The sequence below is a fragment of the Meleagris gallopavo genome, chromosome 1 (genome assembly GCF_000146605.3).
Source record: "Meleagris gallopavo isolate NT-WF06-2002-E0010 breed Aviagen turkey brand Nicholas breeding stock chromosome 1, Turkey_5.1, whole genome shotgun sequence".
NCBI lineage: Eukaryota > Metazoa > Chordata > Aves > Galliformes > Phasianidae > Meleagris > Meleagris gallopavo.
This window is the reverse complement of record NC_015011.2, coordinates 78,258,781-78,270,855: the sequence shown is the minus strand read 5'-3', so window position 1 is coordinate 78,270,855 and position 12,075 is coordinate 78,258,781. Positions and strand designations below refer to the sequence as shown.

Below are 12,075 nucleotides of genomic sequence, written 5' to 3'. Positions count from 1 at the left end.
GGCAGAAACCCTGCAAGAAACAGTGGCAGGGAGGTCAAGGAGAGGGGCTGTCCTTTCTGTGGAAGAATGGCTTGAATGCATGGAACTCTGCTCACGGCCAGCTACAGACTGGTTGACAGCTTGTGTGTGGGGATCACAGAACATACCAGCAGGGATGATGAGCAGGCTAGTCAATGGATCAGCATAAGGAGGTAGGTAAAGGCTTCCCTAAGCAGCTCAAGAAAGATTTTGAATAACAGGCATAATATGGAGGAGGAACATCAGCCTCTCTGACATCTGCTGGAAAGGCAACACAGCAGGACTCAGGCAGTGAAGATGATTTCCTGGCAGTGTCAGGGGCCTCCACCTAGGCTGGACCAGCAAGAGTGATGTTGCACTGCTCTATCTGCTGCTCACCTGCAGATGGGGTCATGAATACCTGCTTTGGCTGTAGTGATCAAGAAAAGTGGAGTTTCAGATCCTTAGTGGAATGAGGAAGACAAGCACCAGAGTATCAGCCCTATACTTTGTTAGAGCAAATTTCAGCTTATTGAAGCAGCTGGTAGGCACGTTTGCTTGGGAGACAGAACTGCAGAGCAAAGGAGCTCCAAAAAGCCAGCAGGCCTTCAATGACGACTTTCTCTAAGCATGAGCACAGGCCATCCTGATGATCAGGAAAACAGGCAGGCAAATTGGGAAATCAGTTTGGCTAAGCAGGCTACTTCTGACACAGATCTAGCACAAAGCTGACAGGCAGGGACAGGCTGCAATGAAAGAATTAAGAAACTGACAGTGTAGGTAAAGGTCACTGAATCACAGAATTGTAGGGATTGGAAGGGACCTTCAGAGATCACTGAGTCCAAACCCCCTGCAAAGCAGGCTCCCTACAGCAGGCTGCACAGGTAGGTGTCCAGACAGGTCCTGAATATCTCCACAGGAAACTCCACAACCTTACTGGGCAACCTGTTCCAGTGCTCCTGTCACCCTTTACTGTGAAGAAGTTCTTTCATATTGGTGCGGAACTTCCTATGCTCCAGTTTATGGCTATTTCCCCTTGTTCTGTCCCCACAGACCACTGAAAAGAGGCTGGCCATGTCTCTTTGTCTCCCACACTTAAGGTATTTTTAAACATTACTAAGATCCCCCCTCAGTCTTCTTTTCCCCAGGCTGAACAGACACAGTTTACTCAGCCTTTCCTCATAGGGGAGATGCTCCAGTCCCTTTGTCATCTTTGTGGCCCCCTGCTGGACTCTTCCAAGGAAATCCCTGTCTTTTTTTGTACTGGGGAGCCCAGAACTGGATACAGTACTCCAGGTGAGGCCTGACCAGGGCAGAGTAGAATGGGAAGATCACCTCCCTTGACCTGCTGGCCACCCTCCTTTTAACGCACCCCAGTATCCCATTGGCCTTCTTGGCCACCAGGGCACACTGCTGGCTCACAGCCAACCTGTCATCCACCAGGACTCCCAGGTCCTTCTCCACAAAGCTTGTCTCCAGCAGGTCATCCCCCAGCCTGTACTGATACATGCAGTTATTCTTTCCCAGGTGCAAGACTCTACACTTGCTTCTGTTAAACCACATCTGATTTCTTACTGTCCAGCTCTCCAATCTGTCCAGGTCCTTCTGGCAAGTCAGCCACTCCTCCCAGCTTTGTATCATTGGCGTACTTGCTGAGGTGGACATTATCCCCTCATCAAGGTTGTCGATGAAGATACTGAACAAGATCAGATCCAGCACTGATTCTTGGAACACCACTAGTCACAGGTCTCCGACCAGACTTTGCACTGCTGATCACCACTCCCTGAGCTCGGCCAGTCAGCCAGTTCCCAACCCACCTCATTGTCCACTCATCTAACACATTTCCTCAGCTTCATTAGCAGAATGTTGTGGGAGACAGTATCAAAAGACTTGCTGAAGTCAAGGTGGATGACATCTACTATTCTCACCTCATCTACCCAGCCAGTGACACCATCATAGAGGCTATGTGATTGGTTGAGCACAATTTCACAGAATCATAGAACTGCTCAAATTGGAAAAGACCTTAAAGATCACCAAGTCCAACCGCAACCTAACCATACTACCCTAACTAACAACCCTCCGCTAAATTATGTCCCTGAGCACCACATCCAAAAAGTTTTTAAACATATTCAGGGATAGAGACTCCACCACCTCCCTGGAGAGCCAATTCCAGTGCTTAACAACCCCTTCTGCAAAATTCTTCCTGATATCCAACCTAACCCTCCCCTGGCAATTCCAGCTCCTCCTGCTTGTTGCCCATGCTGCTTGCGTTGGTGTAGATGCACTTCCGCTGAGACATCTGCCTCACTCCCAGCTCCAGCATTGTTCCTCTAGGCTTACCTCTGGTGAGCCCTGGTTTGTTCCCTTTGCCCATCATAGGTAGTTTAAAATTCTTTCAGTAAGCCCTGCTAGCTCTTGCACTAGTATTCGTTTCCCCCTTTGAGACAGGAGAGTTTCATCTATGGACAACAGGCTAGGGTCTGAGTAGACTTCTCCATGGTCAAAAATCCCAAAGTACCTGCCTTGACACCAGCCTCTGAGCCAATTACTCATTACCTGTGTTTTCCTAGCCTGCTCCATGTCCTTCACCACCCCAGAAGGTATAGAACAAAACATCACTTGCACTTCTGCTCCTTGAACTATGCACTCTAAACCCCTGAAATCTCCTTTCATAGTTAGCAAGCTTCTCCAAGCAATTTCATCACTGCCCACCTGAACTAGGAGTAATGGGAAGAAAACAGTGGAGTGAACTAGCTTTGGGAGTTTTCTAGTTATGTTCCTGACACGGGGCCCAGGAAGGCAGCACATTTCCCTATGGCTCAGGGCTGGTCTGCAAATGGGGCCTCTGTTCCTCTGAGAAGAGAGTTGCCTACCACAACCACCCTTTTTTCTTACCTGGCAGAGGCGTGGAGTAGACTGCCTTGCCCTTGGTAACCTCTTAGGGGAGCCTTCCCACACCTTCTCAGTCACCTCCCCTTCAATGTCCAATGCTGCAAACCTATTGCTTAGGGGGACATGGGGATGCAAGGTAGGTGGGGAGGGGGGGTTGCCCATGATATCAAGCAGGGACTCTCTCCCAGTCCTCTCTGTCCCTCAGGTTCCCCCCAACCTGACAGGGACAGGCCAGGGGGTCCACCACCCATTGCAGTGCTTTTGCTGGCTTCATAAAAGCCCTAAAAAGAGCTTTTTGTCAGTCCTTTTTGATTTAGATCCCTAGCCCAGTGCAGTCTTACCTGCCCTGAGTCTGGTCTCCGCAGCAACATTAGAAATATTTATTGTTGCTTTTCATCTTAGTGGCCAAGTTCAGTTCTACCTGGGCTTTGGCTTTTCTAATTTTCTCCCCACACAGCTTCAGTATCTATCTGTAATCCTCATAAGTTGTTTGCTTATGAGGATCTTTGCTTTTATGAGGTCTTTCAAAGACCATAATTTTTCCTTTTGTTACAAGTTCCAGCCAAAGGTTTCTGTTCAGCCAGACTGGTCTCCTTCACCATCAGCTTGTCTTCTGTAACATGGTGATGGTCAGCTCCTGTACCTTTAAATAACTTCCTTGAAGTATTCACAGCCTCCTGGGCTCCCATGCTCTCCAAAATTACCTCCCAAGGAACTCTTTCAACCATGGTTCTAAAGAGATCAAAGTCTGCCCTCTGGAAGTCCAAGGTGGCAGTTCTGCTGATTCCTCCCTGGTTCCTTCATTTCATGATCACTTTGCCTCAAACAGCCTCCAACCTTTACATCCCCCACAAGACCTTCTCTGTTAACAAACAGCAGATCCAGGATTTTGCTTCCCTTTATTGGCTCCTTCACCATCTGTGTCAGGAAGTTATCTCCCACACACTCCAGGAACATCCAGGACTGTTCCCTTTCACCTGTATTATAAATCCAGCAGATGTCTGGGAAGTTGAAGACCCCCACGAGAACAAGGGGTAGACCTCGAGCCTTCACCCAATTGTCTATAAAGTATTCTATCCACCTTTTCATCCTGATTGAGTGGCCTGTAGCAGACTCCCACAGTAATGTCAGTCTTACTGGCCTCCCCTTTGATTCTGACCCATAGGCTCTCAACCCTATAATCACCATCATTAATTTACAGACATTCACATTTTTTCTTAATATAGAGGGCCACACCACCACCTTTCCTGCCTTGCTTATGTCTTTTGAAGAGTTGGTAGCCATCAATCGCAGCTCTGCAGCTATACAAGTCATCTCACCACATTTCTGTGATGGTAACTACTATGTCATAGTTTCCTGACAGCACAATGGCATCCAGCTCCTTCTGTTTGCAACCCATGCTGGATGCATTAGTCTAAACGCACTGAAGCTGAGCCACCTTTTGAGTGGGAAAAGCCCTAACACTCTTGACCATACTTACGTGTTTCTGTAGCAACTAGCCTCACACCAACCCTTGTATTCTTCCTACAAAAAGGTTTTTTGTTCTCCTTCACCAAGACACAAGACTATAAGATCTTACTAGCACATCTCCCTCCAACAAGCACTGGCATGTAACATACAGGCTCCTTTCCAGTGACCCTGGTTTCACCCCCATCTCCCTTCATACCTAGTTTAAAGCTCTATCAATGAACCTTGCCAACTCCCATCATAAAACCCCTTTCCACCAGTCGGATAAGCTATTCTCATTGATTACCAGCAGGCCTGGTCTATTGTAAGTTGAGCCAAGGCCAAAAAACCCAAATCCCTGCTGGGCACATCAGGCTCAGAGCCAAGAATTCATCTGTTGGCCCATCGTGTTGAGTCCCTCATCATTCCCTATAACTGGAGGGATAGAGGAGAACATTTGTGCTCCTGAACCCCTGACCAGCTGCCCTAAGGCTCTGAAGTGCTTCTTAATAGTCCTTAGGGAAGTCCTTCCCATTTCATCCCTGCCTACCTGAAACAACAATAGGGGATAATAATCTGAGGACCATACTAAGAAAGGAAGTTTCTCCCTTCCATCTTTAACCTGAACCCCTGGAGGCAGCAGACCTGCCTGTGCAGTGAGTCTGGTCTGCATATTGGGCCTTCTGCTCCCTTCAGCAGTGCTTCACCACCACCAACGACCCATCTTTTTTTCTTTACTGAGAAGGTTTTAATGTTAAGGGTAGTCTTGCTAGACTTCGATGACACCCCTAAGCAGGAAGAACTATCATCCCCACCACTGTCCAATTGGCCCTGAAGAGCACTGTAACCTGTTCTGCAGGGGCAGCTGGGGAGGTGGGGGAACTGTTGGGAAGGTGTGTCTGCATCACTGAGCATGGACCTTTTGCTATTGCCCCCTGCCCCCAGTTCATCATCATTTTTGTTAGGAGGAGGAAAAGACAAGAGCTCACTGTAGCAGGAACACTGACTGCCTGATGGTCTCCTGCTATTACCTGTTTGCAAGGCAGTAGGGGGTGATGTGCTTCATCTGGAGCCTCAGCTGGATGCCTAGATCTCAGGGTTGGCAGGGACTGGCATTACCAATCTGTCTCCCTCTCACACTCCCTAATGCTCCTCAGCTTCTCCACCAGCTCCTTCAGGTCAACTACTGAGCTAAGTAAATCATTCAGCTGGTTGCATCTAACACAAATGCTATCTCTGTCGCCCCATGCTGCAAGGGCCAGGCTCTGGCACTCACTGCAAACACAGACCTGTGCACTAGCATGTTGTTGTGGGACCTCTGTCTGGGTCTCCACATTTTTCCTGGCAACAGAGAGCAGCCACGGCAAACCAAAAGACTCACTAGCACCATGTAGGGTAGCCTTAATGGGGTCTGTCATTGGACAATGTTCTTAAGATACACAGTTTAACCCCTAAGTTGTGGAGAGGCAGGAGTTGGAGTCAGAGATTTGGGTCCCTTCCAAGTTAGGATATTCTATGATTCCATAATTATCCTCCTCTACTCAGAATTAAATTAGCGCCCATTTATAAAACCGCTCCTGATTTTGTACCCTTTCAAGAAGACAGATACATCAGTCAACTGGAGCAATTTCAGTGAAGAACCACGAAGATGGTCAGAGGGTTAGAGCAATGGCATTGTAAGGAGACACTCTGGACACTGTGTTTGTTCACATCTGGAAAAGAAAATTCTTTGGGGGTGGTAACCAGCAGCAGCCTTCCTATACCTACAAGATGATCATCAAGAAGATGGAGACACGTTCTTTATAATGGTACCTGGTGAGAAGACGAGAGATAACAGACATGAAGTTGAAACAGCAATGATTCAGACCGGAAAGATTTTCAACATTAAAGCAGTCAGACAATAAAAGAGATTGCCAGAGAGTCTGTCCAGTCTCCATCTTTGAGGGTTTTCAAAACCAAAGTAGGTAAAGCAGAGTCCCATTTCAGTGTTGACCTTGGTTTAAGTAGGAGTTTGGACTACCTAACCTCGTGTTCCATCTAACCTCGTATTTTCCTATCATTTCTAATAGTGCTACGAGTTCTTCTCTGTTACTAGTCTTCTCACTATGTTATTCATAAACATGCCTTAACACTGTACCACTCAGAACTGATTCATTAAAATAACCACAGGTACCAAGAACAGACTCTATTTGCATGGGAATGGTTCAGATGTTTAAATAATCAACTATTTGGCTGAAATATTTCATAAAGCCAAGGTAGTATAACAAGAATTGGCAATATGCCAGAATCCCTTCCATTCCTATCCAATTTCAGTTTGAAGTCTGAGTAATACTGAGGGCATGGGCATTCCTAATCTATTACACAGAGGAGAATTTGAATCCTGCCTTGCAAGCAAGAATCAGTCCAACGAGGAAGACAAAGGAAAATTTTCTGATTTCTTGTTATCACTATCAAACCTTTATCAATCTTCTCATACACAACTTTCAAAACCAAATGAAATGGCATTCTAGCTTCCATAAACAAAACAGCAAGCAGAATTCATACTCCACAGCTTGTTGTTTTGAAAACATTAATACATGGTATTCTTTTCTCTTTGATTCTTTTTGAGCTTCATTGTATTTATGAGCTCAGTTTTCAAGTTCTCTTTCCAGACATGAGCAACCTAAAACCATATTACTCTTCTTTAGAAATGGGTGGGTTAGGGGTCTCTTAGCATAATGTGAAGCAGCAGCTAAGACATAAAATAAACCCTCTCCCCAGAAATATCAAAAGTTCAGGAAAAATAAAACAGTCTTAACAGCAGCAGCAGCTCTGTTCGGATCTAAGAGCAAACCAAACCACAGCTTTATCTTGAAGTCAACCACCAGCAGGAGATGATCATAGTTTGCCAGTCTTCTTCTGACTCCAGCAGATAGCTATGTTTGAGAATACTTGTCTGGAGCACTGAGTTCCTGTTGGAGATCCCAAAAAATAGCAAATTCAAACTTCCAGCTATTTGAAACTGCTGAAGAACAAATCATCTCTCTCCTGAACGTACATGTATTGATCCAAAAGTTACACAGAAAGCTGATCAGACTTTGTTTATCTAAATTTATGAATATGACTTTGTTTATGTCTGAAAGGTTTGTTCAGTAAAAACTGATACGAAACAATACAGAAGAGATTTTTGTCCATGATTTAACTTATTTACCTCCATGCAGCAACATTCAAAAAGGAGGCCGTCCACTCTGAGGAATGAAAAGTAGGCTCTGGAAACAGCTGGACTAGTCTTCAAAACATCACTTTATGGACAATTTTAATGCTTCTGGAATGCTTCCAACAGAACAGATAGCTGCTCTTCCACTACTGAATTCTCTTCCATTGGTCAAACTGCCATTTGGTTCACAAGGCAATTATTTATGAGCTAAGATTCTGGAGCAAAATAAAAAAATCCATACGTAAACTATTATGCTTTCTAGAAACTGTATTAGTTATACAAGAATATTGCAGGCTTTAAACACTAATACTGTGTGAAGGTGAATTAAGATACTGTCACATCAACGTAAACAAACCATTTCTAAGAAGCTATTAGACCCATGACATCTCACAGGCACTAGCCAATTACCACAGTAATCTGTTTAAAGTGATACATGTTGCACTGAACTGGAGCAGAATAAGAACATTTGTCAGCTAGTGTCAGCCATTTGCTAAGTAGCCGGTAACCTGGAAGGCTGTTCTGATTCCGTGACTTTGGATCAGACAGCTATGCCCTTAAGACACCACTTTGAGGCAAAGATTCAAGTTTATCATTTTTTTGCACCACACATGCAAGTGATGCTGCTGCTATTCTTTCCACACAGTAACGGCAGGTGCTTTTAGTTTTCTAAAACTAAACAGAGTTCTTTTTTAAAAATCAAGGAAACTGAAAACAAGGGGAAGTTACAGCACAGGAGGTTAAAATGTAGCAAGTTCAAGACTACATTCCTAATCTAATCCCTTTTCAACTTCTATTTTTGTGCGTGTTTTATAATGTACCTATTTATTAGTAAAGAATTACATTTATATAGTTCATAAATAATGTAGTTACTGCTGATCAGCATCTCATCTCCTCCACAGAACTAGCACAGTGCTTATCAAAGTCATTTACAACCACACTTAACCTGTTATTCCAGCAGAAAACAATATTTTTTTCCTGCTGGATCAGTTTCCTGCTACATAGTACACAGAGAGTATGATGAACATCAGAGCACGCACAAAAAGTAAGACCTCCACTTTCAGTGACAGTAAATTGCCAGACTGGTTCAAACCATCCTGTGATTTGTATCTACTTGGAACAATTTTCACCCATCTACATCAAAGACAAAGCTCTGTAGAACAAGAGCATGTCTGGGCTATAGTAAATCACAGTGAGCCTCACAAACCCAGGTAAGTTAATTGCTATCATTGAATGGATTCAAAGTTCAGAAACGGTCCTTTGTATCATCTTATCCAGTGTAAGTTTCACAGACAGACTAACAATTGGGAAGATTTATTACATATTTACCTACAGATTAAATTTATGATTATTGCAGCCAGCTGATTGCACTTCTACAAGCAGACATACCATTTGCTACGTTGGGAAATATTTCCGACCTTCTCTATATGGCTGCCACAAAGACCAAGACTTTGAGATTCTTCCTGGAAGCCATTTCACAGTTAGTCACTTTGGAATTTTCCACACATAAGGGCTAAGCAGGATTTTGTGCAATACTAACCAGGTAGAAATCACATTAAGAGTGCAATGATTGCTCTTGATGAATGTTTGATGTTTTCTTGTCCTTTGCCTGCTGCCACACCAGTAAGATTTATCATTATAAACAAAAGGTCAATGATCCCAGAGCCAAAATTACAACATTTAGTATTTCTTGGGAATGACGGTGTGAAACTGAATAGTAACAAGAGTGAAATCAGTTAGCTTTCTACAGGCTTTCTCTACTAGAGAAAAATTCTACAGACTGGTCTGGACAGATGAAAGACTGTAAGGCTTTGCCTGTACACTTCATTAATGGATAGCTTTATATGCTTCTGCTCTCAGATCTGGGACAGGATTAATATGAGTTTTTATATTCTCCATGTGCTTGTATTCCAGGAAATACATGTGTAACCTTACACAGATGGTCTACACATCTACCACCAGAAACAGATTGAGAGAGCGAAACTGCTTCGGAGATGTGTAAATGGAGGCCTGTTATGTCCCCACTGTAAATACAGCACACAGAACTGATACCTGACTAAAGGACTTCATTAGTTCAAGCAGTATGACATAACTGTTAAGAAACATTGCATCAGTGTGGCCTGGAATTTCACTAACAAGATGAAGCACTGATCAACTATTCTCCCATACAAAGAATTACCAGCTTTCTCATTCTATGTGTAGGTCCTTAGGCTCACTACTCTGTTTACTTAGAAGAGCTTTCCTACAGCATCCCTGTAGGTTTAAAAACAAGTTCAACCACAAAAAAAAATACACGAGTTAAGTAAATTTGGCATTCTTTGCGAAAAAAAGAAAAGGTGTCTGCATACCTAAGCAATAAAGAGCCACCAATGTTATGCAATAGCTCTCTGTTTTGATACGATGTTCAATAGTGTTTACAGTTTAAAAGACAGAATAACAGTTCTGCCTACTGACACAGACATATCACCACTATAACCCATTATCATTTGCTAAGGCACGACACAGAAGTATTAGCATGAGAAAGAGCTGTGTTATTAATGAATGCTAACAAATGCTAGCAAATTTCAGTTTTAGAGTTTCAAAGAGAGACTGGTCAGTCTGCTAAGCACTTCCAACACAAACATCTGATTTCATAGCAATCATCACACCTGCATCACACCAATAACAGCCCCAACCTACAACCCCACTGACCGTAGGGGACATCAGAGAACACACATCCCCTCTCCTCCACACCTGGAGCCACAGTGTTCTCAAGCTTCTTTCCACATAGGCCAAGCACAGAGGGCTCGCAGAGCTGATGGCACCACCCTTTAGCTTCACATCAATAAGCTTCAGGCAAAAGCCAAGCAGACAAACACCACTCCACTATGCAGGCACTTACCTCCTTCATTTTCAACGCTGTCATCTTCACACCTGGCCACAAAGCTACTGAACTCCTTTTGAACAGTGTCTAAAGAGAGAGCAGAAGACAGCTACAGTTACCAAGCCCACAGCCACTCAGATTCCAAGTACAGACCAGCACTTAAGAGTGAGGTCACAGCTACAGCTTACCGTACTGCCAACATCAACAGCTAACACTTATTCCCACAAACAACCCCACCGTGGAATAAGCATTCACCTCCCACACTCTCCTTATGGTCTGCTTCACAAAATGAATTTTGTTCTAGTCATTGACCATGCTGGTGGCACTATGCTCAATTTGCTCACATTTATCAGCACTTCTCCAGCTCTAGGGGATAGCACATATCATCTACCAAGTGGCAAGTAATGGAAAATAATCACTTCCTTTAACTTACTGGCTCAAGTTCTCCTCGAACAGCCTAGGATGTTATTAGTCTTCTTTGCTGCCAGGGAGCAGTATAGATTCATGTTTCAGCACACTGTTCTTAAAAACAGATTCCTTTTAGCAGAGCTACTCTCTTGCCAGGCAGTCAGCCTACACCACTGCAGAGTCTTAGTCCACTCATCCTAGCACAAGACACCTTGTTGCCCTGCAGAACTTCATGTGGTTCACTGTGGACCACCCCTCCAGCTCTTTCTGAACAGCAGTCCTACCATTACACAGACCAACTGCACTCCGCATTTAGCAGTCTTTTATAAACTCAATTACACTGTTTTCTACTTCCTTGTCCAAGACAATAAATGAATATTGAAAAGTGCAGGCTCCTGAACGGAGTTTTGCAGTAGTCCACTTGCCACTGGCATCCATTAGAGAAAAAAGAAAACAACAACGACAACAAAACATTAGCTGCTAACAGCAGGCCTGACATTCTAACACATTTTCTATCCATATACACAGACACTTATTCAGACTAGGACATCCCAACTTCAGCTGTGGGAGACTACATAAAAAGCCTTGCTCAAATCAAGGCATATAGTACTCACTGCATTCCTCTCGTAGTTCGTAGACTTAGTTATTTCAGCCAAAAAAAAGTTTGTCAGTAGTTTGCTTAGCCAAGCTGATCTCCTGATTTATCTGCTTGTTTTCTTGACCATCAGGATGGTCTTTGCTCATGCTTAGAGAAAGTCATCATCTCGCTATGTCTGTATCTGCAGTCACCACCTACTGTTAAAAATGAGCGACATTGTACCTGACCTGTATATATATGTGTACATATATATATATATACACACACACACATATACATACACCCTTAAAAAAAAAACACAAAAAACCACCACCGACAAAAAAACCAACAGTGCTCCTAGATTTCCTCAAGCTCAATTCCCTCAAGCCCATCAGTTCTGCTGAGGTTATTTCCAAGTGTGACTTACATAAGAATGATACACATTACTCCAGCAAAATGTGAAGCAGTCACTCTTGACAGTGGCTTGAAAGCTGGTTTACTCATCATTATCTAAACAACTAGTGTTTGTCCGAATGAGGAACACTATTCTACACACATTCTTCCTGCATCAGTTGCAATAACTAGCAAAATCCAAGGGTCTCCTAGTTTCCTTCTCCTCATTGTCATCATGAGTGACATTTCCCTTTATCAGGTAAGGGAGGACCTCTTACTTCTCCAAACAAGGCACTTATTATCAGT

General features: G+C 43.8%; 1 long non-coding RNA gene across 1 annotated transcript; it reads right to left on the bottom strand.

Moving 5' to 3' along the window:
• Window positions 1-4,300: 4,300 nt before the first annotated feature.
• On the bottom strand, window positions 4,301-11,197 carry LOC104913282. The gene is made up of 3 exons (XR_004161580.1): window positions 10,410-11,197; window positions 7,526-7,746; window positions 4,301-7,286 (listed from the first exon to the last, which is right to left on the bottom strand). It is a non-coding gene; the product is annotated as an uncharacterized LOC104913282 (long non-coding RNA).
• Window positions 11,198-12,075: the final 878 nt, after the last annotated feature.